We start from the raw sequence: 15,168 nt of genomic DNA, 5'->3' as shown, positions 1-15,168 counted from the left end.
AACAACAACAACAACAATAATAACGCTCACATAAAAGTAGGATAAATTCTTTAATGTATGGTTCGTCATGTTTTGGATTCCCAGTGTCAGATTACAACGATAAAAACAAACATTTAGAGATCTTTCACGGTGTTTTATTTTCCTAAACGCGGTTCTTCTCCAGCTCAACTCTCTGATGTCTGATTTTTTCACTTGAACCTAAACGCCTCTCTGTCAAACTTTCCGTTTCGTTCTTACTGAGAATCTTCTGACGTGCTCTCCGGTCAATCCTCCGTGTGAAGGTAATGTTAGCAGCTTTTAAACACTTTAATGTTTGATATTTGATTATTTGTATATTAATTTTATTTGCTTAGAAAAGCAGCAGAAACTTGACGCTCTCTTGGAACTTTCTCTGGAGCTGGAAGGTTCAGTTGAAGAAGTTCAACGATCAACGTGTCCGCCATTTTATGTTTGTGGCCGGAAACCGTCGAATAAATTCAGAAATAAATGATAGTAAAGTGTATAAATAACAATACAGTAAAGGTAACTGGTGGTCAGGACTAAATAGCTAACATGAATGATTAAATCAAAGCTTATCAATAAAACAGTAAAAGCTAAATAATTCATGACATTGTTGCTAAAAGTAAATATCTAAAAGTAGCTGAATAATCTGTTGGCTGCTTACGAAGATAAATATTTCATTCTGTCGTGAGTTAAAGTAATAAACAGCTGAAGTAAAAGACAACATAATAGTTTAGCAATAATTAACTTAAAAATACATATAGAGAAGATAAATTAGTGGAATAAGCAGTTTTATATCTTTAAATATTGGAATAAATGAACAGTTAAAGGCAGTTTAATAAATGTTGGATTACATTCTACTTAAATATCAGTGAATTCAGTAAATAGGTTTGTGTTAAATTGTTAATACTTGTTAAATTAATGGATAAACAGTTGAAGTGGTTGGAGGGAAATGTGAAGAAAAAACGTCTGAAACCTTCAAGTTCTGGCTGTAAGAGGTGATCATGGAAATTCAACACCATCTAAACAAAGAAATGCTGTAAAATGTAGGATGAGCTGCTAAAAAGTTCACTTTCTGATGGTTTAATTGACATTTTTATCTGCTGATATCCTCCTGAAGACTAACAACACAAACTGACAAGAAGCAACAACACAGAAAGTTTACAGAATGAATAAAAGTCACACAAAGAGGAACAGTTGAAGCGGATAAAACTTAGTGTTTTGATAGAACTCAAAAGCTTTTCTCGCCTCCTTTAACTCAGTCTCCTGTGAACGTTTCACCTCCAGTAGAATAACAGACCTGAGCTGTCAGAAATACTCTGTAATCAGGGTCATCAGCAGGATTTAAAACACATCCAGTGAAACTAAACCCAAGGAAGAAATATCAGCTTCCAATAAGTCATAAAGTTCACTGCAGATCATTTATCAAGACTTTATGGAGCAGTTTGAAACTAAATCTATTTATTCATGAATAAACTGCACGTTTTCATCAATTATTTACTAATTAAACACCACAAAGCCCAAAGCTTTGAACCTCTTCTAACTGGCCTATAAAGCATTCATAAATTAATGATCAACATGAATAAAACCAGGATTAAAGCAGTCCTACTTACAGCGAATAAATCTCTAATAAAAGATGACTTTTCAGGGAAATATGTGAGCAACTAAACTCAAAATGAGAAAAATATACAAAGAATGTCTTTATTATATATATTGTTGGCTTTTAAAGCCTCAAAATGTTCAAGATTATTGATTTCAGAGCCTCAGTACTCACAGATTTATAAATAAGAACACGACAAAGTTATAACACTGCAGACAGAAGGAAGAGAGACAACATGAAATACAACAAAAACAGACATTTATTAAGTGTGTGAACAATTTATAATCATTGATAATGGATGGATGATGACAAGACTGAAACCTGACAGCAGAAATGTGATCATTTTTGTCTGTTTGTGGTCATTTTCATCAAATTGGTCATTTTACAATCATTTCTGTTTCTGTGCTCATTATTTCTGACTCATGTTTTTAGGAACAAGTGATAGAAGTTCTGATGAATCAAAAACAATGAAATAAACCGTCTACAAACTGCAGTAAAGTACTTTGAGCTGATTTTATTGCATCTCTGAGGCTGTGATGAGTCATTAATGTTCAGCTGCAGGTCTGCCCACATCTACCTGGAGTTACCTGTAGTCATGTGATTTCTAGGAAACAAAGGAGGAGCAGCTCTGAGTGAGTCAAGGACAGAATGAGGAAATGAAGAGTTCAGACTCCATTTTCCAGTCGACAGAGGAGGACAACAAGGTGAGAGTTCGTTTAACTTTATTATTGTTCTGCTGTCAGAAAACCTTATTTCTGTTCTTGGTGTTTTTAGATCACAGGAGTGTTTTAATACTGACTGCTGAGGAAGATTTGAATCTGCTGAATGATCTTTACTGAAAACTGGTTCACTTCCTCTTCTACATTTTAAACTGGACAGATATTTATAGATGTCAGTAAGTAAAGGTGTGTGCAGCAGAGAACCAGGTCCAGAAGAAGGAAACACTGTTGGGGTTCACCTGATAAACTGGGATCTGAAAGTATTTCCAGCACTTTGTGTGACAGTTTTCCAACATGAATGAAGAGTTTGACGTGTCAGAGATCAACTGCAGACGCTGTTTGAGCAACATTTGGATTTATTATCAGAGGTGAAATATAAGAGGGAAGAAGGAAAGAGGAAACAACTTTTCAGTTTTCTCTCTGAGGACTTTTTTCAGAGTTCACGTCTGTGGACAAAGAACTGAAATGAAGACAAATCTGAACTTGTGTGTTCCTTTGACTTTTATTATTTCCTGAGCTCTCAGTCAGTGTTGCTGGTTTTCCTCTCAGACTGAAGTCCTCAAGATGAGTGTTTATGAGGAGGAGGAGTTTCCAGCCTCCAGCTGTCTGTCCATGAAGAGTGACTGGTCCAAAGGAGAACCTCCATTGTTCAGTAATGAACCTGAACCCTCAGACACAAAGTAAGAAAACTGCCTTCGTCTTATTAATGTTCCTCCTTTATAATTACATCTGTCAATTATATATTGTTGATTTTAGTCTGTAGATTAAAATAAACTTTGAAAAGGTCTTTGTGACACAAATAGAAATCATTTGTCCTGTTTTCATCTCAGAATAGATCAGTGATTAATGAGAGAACAAACATGTGTTTCAGCAGACAGAGAGAAGAATCTGCAGCCTCCAGCTGTCTGTCCATGAAGAGTGACTGGTCCAAAGGAGAACCTCTGTGGTTCAGAAAAGAACCTGAACCCTCAGACACAAAGTAAGAAAGTGTTTCTGCTGTAAACTGACCTGATGGAAGATGAAGGTTTTAGGATGAAGGAAGATGTTCTGCTGAAACAGTCACACAGTGGTCAGAATGCAGAACTCTTTCAGACTGAGATGGATCCTGGTCTGGGTTTTAGAAGCAGAAGTTCTGATGGTGTTTCTGTGGTAAAACACCTGAAAACCTGGATTTCACTATTTACACCCAATATTCAAACATCTTCAGCCCAATGTTGAAGCCACTGTAAAGATTTTCAGAGTGAAAGAATGTTCTCCAGATGTGTAGTTGATGTTGTGGTTGGTCTTCTTTGGTTCCTGGTTCTAATGATCCAGATGTTTGAAATGAAAGCTGAACGCTGTGAGTCTGAGGCTGCTGCTCTGTCACAGTTTTTACATGATTTCTACTCTGAGTTGAAAGTGAACTGAGCCGAGCTGAGCTGATCAAAGTGAGTGTAAAGCAGTGAAGAACAGAAGCAGCTGTCTGTGATGGAAGGCTGTTACTGTGAAGCTGCTGCACAAAGTGTTGAGTTTGTATTAACAGCAAACTGCAGGCAGATCAGTCAGAGTTTAATCAGACAGCTGATGGGAAAAGAACTGACTGGAGTCAAGAATAAAAGGAAGCAGCTTTTTATTAGCAGCTGAACTCAGACAGAACAGCAGCCTCACTTTTACTGTTCTCTTCTGCACTGTGGTGTCAGATGTGGATGTTTTTCTCCAGATGATCTGAGTGATGAATAAATGTGTTGACAGAGTGATGAAGAGGAGGAGAGTTTGTGTGGAGGAGCAGCCGTCCTGCTGTGCTCGGTGTCAGGACGTCCTGAAGGATCCGGTCTCTAGCAGCTGTGGACACTGGTTCTGCAGACAGTGCATCAGCTCATACTGGGACCAGTCTGCTCCATCAGGACACTCCTCCTGTCCCCAGTGTGGAAAAAGATCCAGAACCAGAGGTGGACTGCAGACAGCCAGTCAGAGCAGCTGTGGACAAAGTAAGACTGAACATCTGCTGGTGGACTGATGTGTGGAAACTGACCTTGTTGTTGTGTTGTCCAGACATGAAAGATGTTTGTGTTTGTTGATTCTGATTGTTTGTCTGGTCTGTGAGCAGGTGTTGGTCTGCAGGAGGTTCTGCAGGAACATAAGATGAGTCTGAGGAGGAGATGTGAACATGTGACTGAAGGAAGTGATGAAACAGGAGGTGGAACCCTCCTGAACAGGATCTACACTGAGCTCTACATCACAGAGGGACACAGTGGAGAGGCTGATGTCCAACATGAGGTGAAGCAGCTGGAGACAGATTCCAAGAAGAGCCTCCATGACACTCCCATCAGGTGCCAGGACATCTTCAAAGCCTTACCTGAGCAGCAGAGAGCCATCAGAGTGGTCCTGACCAACGGCGTGGCTGGCATCGGAAAAACCTTCTCAGTGCGGAAGTTCACTCTGGACTGGGCAGAGGGCGGAGAAAACCAAGACGTCAGTGTGGTGGTGGTGCTTCCGTTCAGGGAGCTGAACTTGATCAGAGATGAGCAGCACAGTCTTCTCACGCTGCTCCATGTTTTCCATCCAACGTTACAGAAGGTGACGGCAGAGCAGCTGGCTGTCTGTAAACTTTTGTTCATCTTTGACGGTCTGGATGAAAGCAGACTTTCACTGGATTTCTCCAACAGGGAGGTTGTGTCTGACGTCAGCCAGAAGTCGTCGCTGGACGTTCTGCTGGTGAACCTCATGGAGGGGAATCTGCTTCCCTCGGCTCTGGTCTGGATCACTTCCCGCCCTGCGGCAGCCAATCAGATCCCTCCTAAACGTGTGGACAGGTTAACAGAAGTACGAGGCTTCACCGACGGCCAGAAGGAGGAGTACTTCAGGAGGAGGTTCAGTGATGAAGAGCGCTCCAGCACAATCATCTCCCACATGAAGACATCCAGGAACCTCCACATCATGTGTCGACTCCCAGTGTTCTGCTGGATCACTGCTACAGTTCTGGAGCACATGTTGAGCACAGAGCAGAGAGGAGAGCTGCCCAAGACCATGACTGACATGTTCTCACACTTCCTGCTGGTTCAGACACAGAGGAAGAAGAACAAGTACCATGAGGGACCTGAGACGAGTCCACAGGAGCTGACGAAGCTGACAAGAAAGTTCTTCTGAAGCTGGGGAGGCTGGCCTTTGAACATCTGGAGAAAGGAAACATCATGTTCTACCAAGAAGACCTGGAGCAGTGTGGTCTGGATGTGACAGAGGCCTCGGTGTTGTCAGGAGTTTGTACCCAGATCTTCAGAAGAGAGTGTGTGATGTTCCAGAAACCAGTCTACTGCTTTGTTCATCTGAGCATTCAGGAGTTTCTGGCTGCAGTCTACATGTTCCACTGTTACACCAACAGGAACACTGAGGTGCTGGAGAAGTTTCTGGGAGACTGGAAAGACAAGAAGAGACACACTCTGGTATGTTCCTGGACAGAGTCATGGAGAAATCCCTCAGAAGCAGAAATGGTCACCTGGACCTGTTTGTTCGTTTCCTTCATGGCCTCTGTCTGGAGTCCAACCAGAGACTCTTAGGAGGTCTGCTGGGTCAGACAAAGAAACGTTCAGAAACGATCCAGAGAATCATCAAGAACCTGAAGGATGAAGAACAGTGATGGAATGTCTCCAGACAGAAGCATCAACATCTTCCACTGTCTGATGGAGATGAAGGATCTCTCAGTACATCAGGAGATCCAAGAGTTCCTGCAGTCAGAGAACAGATCAGAGAAGGAACTCTCTGAGATCCACTGCTCAGCTCTGGCCTACATGCTGCAGATGTCAGAGGAGGTTCTGGATGAGTTTGACCTGAAGAAGTACAGAACATCAGAGGAGGGAAAACTGAGACTGATTCCAGCTGTGAGGAACTGCAGAAAGGCTGGGTGAGTCCAGATGTGATGAACATCAGTCAGTGTAGATCAGTAGTTCAGTTCTTCAGATGTTCTCACCAGAACATCTCATTCTTCTTAATGTTCCGCTTGTTTATTTCAAACATCACATGTCAGCTGTGTTTAGTCTCAGATGTTCTTCAGCTGCTTCAAACGCTGTGAAAATGTAGATTTTTCATTTTCTTGTGTTTGAAGCTGATAAATGAATGAAGACAGTTTTTCTCTTTAATTTGAATAATTGTTCCATCAGACAGTTTTTTCTTCTGAGTTCTTCCTTTGGCTGATGGAGGAAACATGCAGATCTGCTGAAACTCATGAAGAACTGTAGAGGTTCTTTATGTGGAAGCATTTTACAGTTTTCAGTGAAGCAGTGAAGTTATTTTCACATCAGGAGGTTCTGAAATCTTTTCTAATCAGACAAACAGCTTTGACCTGATTTCTCTCTTTAGAGTTTAAAATAAGATCTGTATCATTTACAAACAACATTTTTTAAGTCTGGAAGAATGAATTTGATGAATTTATTGCTGTCACTGTTAAGAATGGATTTTTATTGAGTTCTTTGTTTTTATTTAATCATTGTTCCTGCTTTTCTTTGCTGACTCTTTATTTCTTCTTTTTGAGTGTCGTGTGTCCGTTGAGTTTTTCTGCCTTTAAAGGACTTAGAAGTTTTTCTGAAACGTGCTGGATAGAAAAATGAATGTGATGATTTAAAGTGAGATTCTAAGTTGAGCTGAAGCAGCTGCTGTGGCCACATGTGACAATGATGAGATGATGTTGATGCTGGAACAGTGATTTGGTTTCTCAGGTGGAGAATAATCCTGAGATCAGTGAAGTGATTGAGTCACTTGTCCAACAGTTTCTGTCTAAAGCTTGTTAACGTGGACATGAGGCTCCATAAACTACTGATCATACAAAGACTGACGCTGCAAAGTGTGTTGAACTGAGTCATGGAGCATTTTACTGATCTGAACTCAGCTGTTGGTTTTAGTGTTTGATATCTTTATTGAAATTTTAACAATATAAAAAAGAACTAAAAAATATCAATTAAAAAGCCCACCCCCATAAAACAAACTGACCAATCCCTACTGCCACTTACAGAAAAGAAAACACTGTTGAAAACACGAAACATTCAGACCATCAGTAAACTAATCAACCACACTACTGAGCCTTCAGCTTTTGGTTTTAAAGAGGGAAGTCGCGTTCCAGAGTCCAGATTTGACGTCTTTCCTGATGTTCAGTTCCTCAGAGAGAAACTCTGGTGTTTTCTGTCTTGTTGCTGCAGAGAAGAGTCGTATCAGGAAATGTTCAGAGGTGTGAATATATCAGAGCAGAATGCTAGAAGTCAGACTGTTTCCAGAGATCTGATTGACACAAAGCTCAGAGTTGTGTTTTTAATGCTACAAACTCTGATAACATGTTTGTGAGACTTTATGGTGGAAATAATTCAACTTTACTGGTTTGTTCTTTGTGTTTGTGCTGAACAAGTTTTTCAGAATCTCACAAAAGAACGTTGAGGACAAAAGTTGACTCAGTCATCACATCAGAATATTTCCTGATGTTCATATTAATGATGTTCAGGTGTGATGTTGTCCAGTGATCAGTTTGATTTGTGTAGCGTTTGACAGCAGACTGTAAATGTTGAGTGATGGAGGTGAAGCTGACAGCAGCAGGTCCACAGCAGAGACATCATCATCTTTAACTGGAAATGTTCACTGAGCTCAACTCAGTCACAATATCCTGAGTCCAGTAAAAACAGGACAGAAAATGTTATCAGCAGGAAATATCAAGTGTCCTCTCTCATAACAACATGTTTTATCATTTTGTCTCATTACAGACTTTCTGACTGTAAACTCTCAGAGAGTCACTTTGAAGTCGTGGCCTCAGCTCTGAAGTCCAACCCCTCCCATCTGGAACATCTGGACCTGAGTAAGAACAACCTGAAGGATTCAGGAGTGAAACATCTTTGTGAAGGACTGCAGAGTCCAAACTGTAAACTGAAGACTCTCAGGTCAGTTCACTGACTGTTGGTGGAATTTATTCAGTTCAGATTTTTGACTGTAGTTTTAAGTTTTGTTTTATGAATGTTGAGGATTTTTCTGCAACAGTCTGAAGACATTTTATTTTCTGGAGCGTCTGTGAATGAATCCTCTGATCAGCTGACTGCAGAGTTCCAAGATGGAGGACAGAATCCACAGTCCTGCTGTGTGTCTGAATGTGAAGCTGATGTGAAAGTGATGTGAGGCTTCAGCAGTGTGACTTCCACAGATCCAGTCAGTATGTTTGTGTTTCCACAGTGTTTGTGCTGAGCTGCAGTGGAGCCTCAGGAAGTCAAAGAGGAGTTCAGTTGTCAACAGTCTGGAACCTGATTAGTGTCAGTCAGAAGCTGAAGCTTGATGTTAGTGTGAGCTGAGCTGATGAAGTGATTCCTTCCAGTGGAGTTGTGTTAGGAAGAGAGCAGTGGACAGTCAGTGTGGACAGCAGGAATCAGAATCCCTCTGTAATGTACAGATGACGTGAGACTGTTGATGGAAGACACACTGGAAGATTTGAATGAGACAAAGCTATGAAGCTGATTTCCAGAGAAGAAGAAGGTGATGGAATAAATGAAAGAATGAAGAGATTTGATGTTGATCCTGTAATGAGAGAGTGGACTGAGGTCAGCAGATGTTACTGATGTGTGGACATGAATAGGTGGATGAATGTTGAGCTGACATGTGGATGATGTGTGTAGAAGGCTGACATGATGATGATCCACAATAAGAGAAGGACAAAGTCACTGTGCTGCTTTTAGAGAAAAGCTGATTGATGAGGACAAAGTAATGTTGATCTGCACATTGAGAACCTGAACACATCTGATGGATCATCAATGATTTGATCTACATCTTTTATTCTTTATTCAGATTGGACTACTGCGATTTGTCAGAGATCAGCTGTGATTCTCTGATCTCAGCTCTGAAGTCCAACCCCTCCCATCTGGAACATCTGGACCTGAGCTGGAACGACTCCCTGAAGGATTCAGGATTGAAACATCTGAGTGGTTTTCTGGAGAGTCCAGACTGCATCCTGAAGACTCTGAGGTCAGACATCATGTTTTCAGTGATTCAAAGTTCTCATCTTTGAGTTAATGTTGCTTTTTTCACATCAGTTTTAATGTCTGGTGTGAATCATCCAAACACTTTTTCTTTTTTTCCTAATTCTACTTTTTATTATTCCCTCCAGAAGCATCCATAACACAGGAGAGCAGAGATACATAAATACATTGAACACAAAATAAAAATGATTAGAATGTAGAATTATATGAACAATTTATCAGTACATTTAAATATTAGAGTGCATGACAAGTTAGGAGATAATTTAATAAAGTAAAGAGAGCCGAACGAAAAAAATCAATATTATAAATAATATGATGTCAAGCATGTCTGGAAGGAAACAGTTTTCTCTCTACCTAAATTCCATCTCCGTCCCACCAGTTGAACATCCTGCACTGTCAGCTAGGTTTTGGTTCATGGATATGTCAAGTATCATTGAAGTTTGATTCCCTGGTGTTTCTGCACAGGTGTCTATATTCCCATTTATTTTGTTTATGAGTTTCTTATAAGAGGCAGTTTCTGCCAAGACAGTGATCCATTCAGAATAAGCAGGGCTGCAGTCCACCCTCCAATGCCTCAGTATGACCCTCTGAGCTGTAGTAAGGTCAACCTTTATCCTCTGAGCTTTCTTCCCGTCCATCCTTTGGTTTCCTTTCAGGCTGTTCAGGAGGTAAAGAGCAGGAGTAAAATCAGCCCCTGTACCCACACTGCTACTGATCTTCACCATGACCCTCTGCCAGTAGGTAGCTAGGCTCAGACAGACATAGAACATGTGAACAAGATCACCTCTGTCTGTATGGCATCACCAGCAGAGGTCTGACCGTCCCATTCCTGTCCTTTACATTCTCACCAGTGTCCAATACAATCTGTTAAATATTTTAAATTGAATTAGTTTAGAGCTGGCATCTCTCATTGGTTTCAGCAAATGTTTCAGTGAGTTCTTCCACTCTTCATCCTCGTATGTTTCTTTAAATCCCTTTCCCATACAGCTTTTAGACCTCTGGTAGCACCACTAAATTGATCAATAGGAAATGTGTCAATTTGTCTTTCCAGGTGTGGACGACTTCTCAACAATTTCAATTTAGAGCATGAAGAGCATTGTCTAGAGAACCTATTCCCTGTTGAGGTTTTCTTAGATAGACAGTCTCTAAGCTGCAGGAATCTCCAGAAGTCTCTCCTCTGATGTTGTAGAGCTCTCTCAGTTCATCCAACGTTCTCAGGATGTTGTTCTGGTAGAGACATCCAAGAAACTGGATCCCCCAGCATGCCAGTCTTTCCAAAAGAACACCTTTGCTCCTATTTTTAAACTTGGATTATTCCATATTGAAGCTGATTGAATCAGGAAGGGAGATGAGCCTTCCTTCTGATGTATATGATGCCTAGTTTCTCTTTTTAAATGTAGCAGGGAGTCATAAAGTCCAGACTGAGTCCAGAGTCAAAGCTAAAGTGTCCTTAAAGTTCTCTGTGCTGAGCTGATAGAAGTCAGTGAGTAGAAGAATCTCCTCACCTGTCAGCACCTGTTGTGTGTCTCATCACTGCAACACTTTAAGTGGAAGCTCACCAGTGGCACAAACTCTCTCCTTCATCCTTTCCAGCATTTGGAGCTGTGAGATGACTGAAGTAAAGACAGTGGCTTTATCTGCTCAACTTCTACTCCAGGATTGAGTCAGTCAGAATGAACGTGCTCCAAGAATGCTTTACCTGTTTCAGTGTCTACCAGTCCAAATACCACACAATCAATGTGAAGAATGGGACAGGGTCATTTCAAGGTTTCTATGGCAGCGTACAAGAGGCAGGATTAAATCTAAAACTGTACAATTAAGAAAAGAAAGGGGTGGAATGGGCCTTCCCTGCCTCCAAGAATATTCCTACTCAGCCCAGCTGAGACGGTTCATTTGTTTCTATTCACCAACATACACGGCAGGATGGAAGGACTTAGAAGGTCCAAAAGTAAAAGGAATCCCAGTAATGGCCCTATTAGCAGACAGCAAACCACAGAAAGAAGTGATGGTTTCAGAGGAACCCTGTCAGACATTGTTTTGAAATCCTGGCAGGAAATTGTGAAAATCTTCAATTTAGGAGACTTGCCCAAAATGTGGAGGTGGTGTGCGTACAACTCTGAGTTTACACCTAATAAGTACGACAGCAGATTTAGGAATTGGACCTTAAAGTTGTAGCAGACTATTGTTCCTTTATCCATGATGATGGTACATTCCAAAGCTTTGAAGCACTACGGAATAAACAGGGATTACGGTCAGAGCACTTTTCCAGGTACTTGCAGGTCAGACATTACTTTAAGCAGAACTTAAAAGTGGAACCTGGAAGAGGAGCTACAGGGTTCCTACAGGTGTTTGTATCTTTACTCAAATCCGGATCATGCAACAGAATTGTATGTAAGCTCTATCATGGCATTTTACAGTTGAAAAAGACAAGACAGAATAGATGAAGAGGAAATGGGAAAGAGAAGGAAATGTTTCAATATCTAGTGAGAGCTGGGAGAGAACATGTCAGCTACAGCGGGTCTCAACAGGTTCAAATACATGGAGAGAGTTGTGCTGGAAAAAGGTGAGATTTTTTGTTCCACCTGTTCAGAAGCCACGTCTGGGTCGGGGTGCTACCTGTTGGAGACTCTGTGGAGCTAATGAAGCCAACCACTTTCATGTGTTCTGACTGCCAGATTATTAGACCTTACTGGGAACGGGTCCATGAACACATAAAGAATCTGTTTGGAGAATATTCCTTTTCAATGTGAAGTCATGTATTTGGGCGACATTCTGTTTGACAACTGTGATGTTAATGACAAGAAATGACTTTGTATATTATTGGCAAGGAATCAGAAAAGCATGAGGAGAAAGTGGTTAAAAGTGGAACCACCCACTACTGAGGAATAGACTGACATTGTACACGAGGTCTACATGATGGAAAAGTTGACATTTTCCCTGAAAGTGTAGAAAGAGAAGTTCTCTAAGATGGACTGAGTATGTAAAAGCCATAAGGCATGATTTTACTTGAATCTACTCACAACTAGATACAATCAGTTTTCTTTGTCTAAAATCTTTTAATTAATTGTTTTTTTCTCTCTCAAATGTTGTGAAGATGACTACAAATGTCTGGCTCCCCCGTTCTGTTGTTGTTCTGCATCAAAAAGAGTGATGTAAAGAATGAAAATATTGGAAAGACAACACAGTCTTTGTTGCTGTAAATACGACATGTTTGGAATCGTAATAATTTGCCTTTTCAATTCAAATATGAAGAGAATTTCAAAAAAAGAAATCCAGATTTCTGCAGCTCTGAAGGCAAAATGAAACTCTGAATGATTTCAATCAGGAACTTTGTCTCCTCAACTCACATCTTTTATTCTTTATTCAGATTGAGGGTCTGCAATTTGTCAGAGATCAGCTGTGATTCTCTGGTCTCAGCTCTGAAGTCCAACCCCTCCCATCTGGAACATCTGGACCTGAGCTGGAACAACCTGCAGGATTCAGGAGTGAAACATCTGAGTGGTTTTCTGGAGAGTCCAGACTGCATCCTGAAGACTCTGGAGTCAGTTCACTGTCTGTCTGTTGCTGTTGTAGATCTGATATGTTTAATGACAACTGAAGCTCTTTTCTGTTCAACAGAACTTCCATCCATGAAGCTGTAAATCTGCTCTGGTTCAGATTTTCTGTTTTTGTCCTGAATTCAGTTTGTTGTGACAAAAGTGGAGTGTTTGTATCAGAAAGTGTAGAAAATGTTGAGTGTTAGTTGTTAAAGTAAATGAATGTTTGTAATTTGTGTTGAAGAGTCACATCTGGATCCAGAAGATCTTCTGAACTCAGATCAGTTTGAAGTGACAAAGTTTAGTGAGTGAAGCAGAAATATTTCTTTGGTTTGTGTTGAGTTTTATTTGACTGATCCTGATCCTTTGATGATGCAGCATGTTATTGATGTGTGGACATGAATAGGTGGATGAATGTTGAGCTGACATGTGGATGATGTGTGTAGAAGGCTGACATGATGATGATCCACAATAAGAGAAGGACAAAGTCACTGTGCTGCTTTTAGAGAAAAGCTGATTGATGAGGACAAAGTAATGTTGATCTGCACATTGAGAACCTGAACACATCTGATGGATCATCAATGATTTGATCTACATCTTTGATTCTTTATTCAGATTGGAGTACTGCAGTTTGTCAGAGATCAGCTGTGATTCTCTGGTCTCAGCTCTGAAGTCCAACCCCTCCCATCTGGAACATCTGGACCTGAGCAGTAACTACAACCTGAAGGATTCAGGAGTGAAACATCTGAGTGGTTTTCTGGAGAGTCCAGACTGCATCCTGAAGACTCTGAGGTCAGACATCATGTTTTCAGTGATTCAAAGTTCTCATCTTTGAGTTAATGTTGCTTTTTTCACATCAGTTTTAATGTCTGGTGTGAATCATCCAAACACTTTTTCTTTTTTTCCTAATTCTACTTTTTATTATTCCCTCCAGAAACATCCATAACACAGGAGAGCAGAGATACATAAATACATTGAACACAAAATAAAAATGATTAGAATGTAGAATTATATGAACAATTTATCAGTACATTTAAATATTAGAGTGCATGACAAGTTAGGAGATAATTTAATAAAGTAAAGAGAGCCGAACGAAAAAAATCAATATTATAAATAATATGATATCAAGCATGTCTGGAAGGAAACAGTTTTCTCTCTACCTAAATTCCATCTCCGTCCCACCAGTTGAACATCCTGCACTGTCAGCTAGGTTTTGGTTCATGGATATGTCAAGTATCATTGAAGTTTGATTCCCTGGTGTTTCTGCACAGGTGTCCATATTCCCATTTATTTTGTTTATGAGTTTCTTATAAGAGGCAGTTTCTGCCAAGACAGTGATCCATTCAGAATAAGCAGGGCTGCAGTCCACCCTCCAATGCCTCAGTATGACCCTCTGAGCTGTAGTAAGGTCAACCTTTATCCTCTGAGCTTTCTTCCCGTCCATCCTTTGGTTTCCTTTCAGGCTGTTCAGGAGGTAAAGAGCAGGAGTAAAATCAGCCCCTGTACCCACACTGCTACTGATCTTCACCATGACCCTCTGCCAGTAGGTAGCTAGGCTCAGACAGACATAGAACATGTGAACAAGATCACCTCTGTCTGTATGGCATCACCAGCAGAGGTCTGACCGTCCCATTCCTGTCCTTTACATTCTCACCAGTGTCCAATACAATCTGTTAAATATTTTAAATTGAATTAGTTTAGAGCTGGCATCTCTCATTGGTTTCAGCAAATGTTTCAGTGAGTTCTTCCACTCTTCATCCTCGTATGTTTCTTTAAATCCCTTTCCCATACAGCTTTTAGACCTCTGGTAGCACCACTAAATTGATCAATAGGAAATGTGTCAATTTGTCTTTCCAGGTGTGGACGACTTCTCAACAATTTCAATTTAGAGCATGAAGAGCATTGTCTAGAGAACCTATTCCCTGTTGAGGTTTTCTTAGATAGACAGTCTCTAAGCTGCAGGAATCTCCAGAAGTCTCTCCTCTGATGTTGTAGAGCTCTCTCAGTTCATCCAATGTTCTCAGGATGTTGTTCTGGTAGAGACATCCAAGAAACTGGATCCCCCCAGCATGCCAGTCTTTCCAAAAGAACACCTTTGCTCCTATTTTTAAACTTGGATTATTCCATATTGAAGCTGATTGAATCAGGAAGGGAGATGAGCCTTCCTTCTGATGTATATGATGCCTCGTTTTTCTTTTTCAATGTAGCAGGGAGTCATAAAGTCCAGACTGAGTCCAGAGTCAAAGCTAAAGTGTCCTTAAAGTTCTCTGTGCTGAGCTGATAGAAGTCAGTGAGTAGAAGAATCTCCTCACCTGTCAGCACCTGTTGTGTGTCTCATC

The 15,168-nt window shown here is 40.6% G+C and overlaps 1 pseudogene; it reads left to right on the top strand.

Moving 5' to 3' along the window:
• The first annotated feature begins 203 nt into the window (after positions 1-203).
• The window catches only part of LOC110970215 (NACHT, LRR and PYD domains-containing protein 14-like), a 43,655-nt pseudogene continuing 28,690 nt past the window's right edge, over positions 204-15,168 (top strand).

This window comes from Acanthochromis polyacanthus, chromosome 8 (assembly GCF_021347895.1).
Source record: "Acanthochromis polyacanthus isolate Apoly-LR-REF ecotype Palm Island chromosome 8, KAUST_Apoly_ChrSc, whole genome shotgun sequence".
Classification (NCBI taxonomy): Eukaryota; Metazoa; Chordata; class Actinopteri; family Pomacentridae; genus Acanthochromis; species Acanthochromis polyacanthus.
The sequence above is the reverse complement of the archived record's forward strand: the minus strand, read 5'-3'. Positions and strand labels throughout refer to the sequence as shown.